A 3,561-nucleotide genomic window follows, 5' to 3' on the forward strand; every position below is an offset into this window, starting at 1 on the left:
ATTGTCCTTCTTGATTTATCTTACCAAAAAGCTTCTACATATTGATCCGCCTTGAGTTGCACTTCTTCTATCATTGACCCATGATTTACGGGTTCCTTATTTAAAGTCAACTTGCTCATCATCTATCACGTTGATGGATGGTTTTCCAACCACTGTGTGCTTGCCACGTAGAATCTACGTCTCATCCTCAGACACCATCCAACTCAACTCATTTTTCTATGTCAATTTGAGCTCATTCACCAACCAAGATACACGACCAGTGTTAAGGACCTTACTGGTTCATATACCCCACTGATAGATCATTGACTTGTAATGCTTCCATTTTTGTGTCCATACTTCATGTGATCCAATAACCATTCACTTTGTTGGTTTGTCTTCTCCATGTTCATACATGCTCATCGGTGAATCTCCTTATTGTTTGCAGACCGATAATCTTTATGACTCGACTATTCCAACAATCTCACAATGATACATTTCAATCTTCATGCTCCATGCCAGTAGACATTCTCCTTCTTGCATCTGCAAATCGGGACATACCTACCGATTGAAATTTCATATCGGTTTCCAACTCTTATTTTCTGATTATCATCCCATACAGGTTGACATCAATGAAAACACAATGCCAACAATCTCCCCCTTTGGCATTGATGTTAACACACTCTATTCCTTTATCGAACTCATTGGACCATTCTCCCCTTTTGACAACAATGACAAAGGTTCGGGGCATCCCTCCATCTAATTCATTCTCCACTAGTTATATAGTGTATTCCGCCCTTTGACTACTATCCTCTCAACCAATAGTATATAAGATGGAGGACATAGACACCAATTGACATCAATTGTTCATAAGAATCAAATGTGATTGTGCTATGAGTGCTACCAATTGAGAAAGTAAATTCCCATAACATGAAATTATCTTAGGTATTCCTACTTGTACGAAATCTAATAATAATTGGTGCATTTTCCCTCTATTTTCTCACACCCGGTTGAGTGAGAACATTTCCCTTCTTCTGCAGTTTGTTCTTCTAGTACACCTTTCTAGTGTTCCTTTCACCTGGTGGTCCAATTATAATTTTCATTATAGTACAAATTGAATAGAGATTGAAAGAACTTTCAAATGAGGACCAATAAGTACTACCAAAAATCTCAACCATACCAGTACTACATCATAATCACTTGATCTCCCCCTATGTCCAACATATGGTCCAAGAGACAGGAGATTTTGCAAGCAATTCCCCCTGAACCATAGATCTCCATACACATTTAAGTGAATGAAGCAGGTGACACCACTCCTAACTTGTGTCTCAAAAACTCAAATGTGCTTACCGATAAAGGTTTGGTGAAGATGTTAGCCACATGCTCACCTGAAGGAACATATTCTACCTTTATTTCATTCTCTTCAAGCTTCTACATGAGAAAACAGTACTGGATGGCAATGTGCTTTGTCCTTGACTGCATAACTAAGTTCTTTGATATGTTAATTACACTTGAATTTTCATACTGGATGGAAATGGGGTTAGAAATCTCTACTTGAATATCCTTGAGATTCTTCTTCATCCATAGCACCTGAGAACAACATGTGGCAGCAACAATATAATATGCCTCAGTAGTAGACATAGAAACTCAATCCTGCCTCTTGTTGTGCCATGAGACCAACCGGTCACCTAGGAAGAATGCACCACCACTTGTTCTCTTCTGGTCATCAATGCAACCTATCCAATCAACATCAGTGTAGGAATGTAAGGTAAAATCCCCTTTCTTAGGATACCATAATCCATAATCAAGTGTCCCTTGTAGATACCGAAATATCCTCTTGACTACATTTACATGTGACTATTTGGGTGGAGCTTGAAATATGACCACCATGCATATTGTCTGCACTATATCTGGTCTAGAAGTAGTAAGATATAACAAACTACTAACCATGGATCTATACAATTTCTGATCCACTACCAGTGATTCATCATCCTTGCCCAACTTGCATCTGGTTACCATTGGTGTACTTACTAGTTTGCTATCTTCAATTTGGAATTTCTTCAATATGTCTCGGGCATACTTGGTTTGAGAGAAATATTCCCTTTTCTCGTTGTGAAACCTGTAAACCAAGAAAAATTGATAGCTCTCCAAGCATGGACATCTCAAATTCTAATTTCATCAGATCAACAAAGTCCTTGCATGGGTGTCCTTGTTACCTCCAAAAATAATGTTATCCACATACACAACCACAATAATCATGTGGTTTCCTTCTGCTTTGACATACAAATTGTTTTCTGTACTTGCTTTTCTTAACCCTTGCCCCTTTAGATACTTATCTATCCTTGCACGCCATGCTCCAGTAGCCTGCGTCAACCCATACAATGATTTCTTCAACTAACACACAAAGCTTTCATTATCATGTAGCATAAAACCTTCCAGTTGTTCCATGTATACTTCCTCTTCTAAATTTTCATTTAGGAAACCAGATTTTACATCCATTTGATACACTTTATAACCCTTGTATGCAGAGAAGGCAAGAAACATCCTAATAGCTTCTAGCCTAGCCACAGGTGCAAATGTTTCTTCAAAATCAATACCTTCTACTTCAGAATATCCTTTGCACACTAACCTTTCTTTGTGATGTTACAAGCTAGGGTTTCTGTTGCACCAAAAGATTGACCTTTCAATGCCTAATACAACCACTAGACTTATAGAATCCATAGGAGGCTATTAAACCATGTCGTGAATCCCATGAGGGACTCTGGCCCACTACCAACAATCTCCCTCCTAGCATCACTCATCGCGGCCTGCATGATTCGAACCTGTCACCAAGCTCTGATACCATTTGTTACAAGCTAGGGTTGTCGTTGCACCAAAAGATCAACCTTTCAATGCCCGATACAACAACTAGACTTATAGAATCCACAGGAGGATATTAAACCATGTCACAAATTGTCGTGAGGGACGCTGGCCCACTGCTAGCATGTGCCTCACAATCTTTCCTTCTTCATTCATCTTTTTCTGATAGAGCCACTTGGTGCCAATGACATTTTTATCATCCAGTCTAGGAACTAACTCTCAAGTTTTGTTCTTCTCAATTTTTTAGATCTCTCCTTCCATTGCATCTATCCATTTCTAACTTTTTCTAGTCTCACTGAATGTAGTAGGTTCTAATTCAGTCATGAGGAAGAAATTGACTTGTTCATCATTGTAAGCAAATATTCTTCTAGTATGCACACCATCACTCTTATTACTTAAAATCTCCTCTTTTGGGTGGTTTTTCTGCACATACCGGTTAGGGACCTTATTGGATAGTTCTTCTGCTTCATTGTCTAAATTAGCTTCTTCACCTTCATCACTAGAATCATCATACTAGTTGACTTGAGTATTTATTCCTCTAAGCATATCTTCATCTACCCTCATATTCACACTCTCAATGAATCTTCTTAGTCTTTTTTTGTAGTATTTGTATTATTTACTGTGAGTTGAGTAACCAAGGAAATTACCTTCATCAATCCTAGAATCAAAGCTTCCCAATCCATCTTGATCTCTTTTAATCAAGCATTTACTCTCAAACACCTTGAA

Source organism: Cryptomeria japonica, chromosome 5 (genome assembly GCF_030272615.1).
Source record: "Cryptomeria japonica chromosome 5, Sugi_1.0, whole genome shotgun sequence".
In the NCBI taxonomy this organism is placed as follows: Eukaryota; Viridiplantae; Streptophyta; class Pinopsida; order Cupressales; family Cupressaceae; genus Cryptomeria; species Cryptomeria japonica.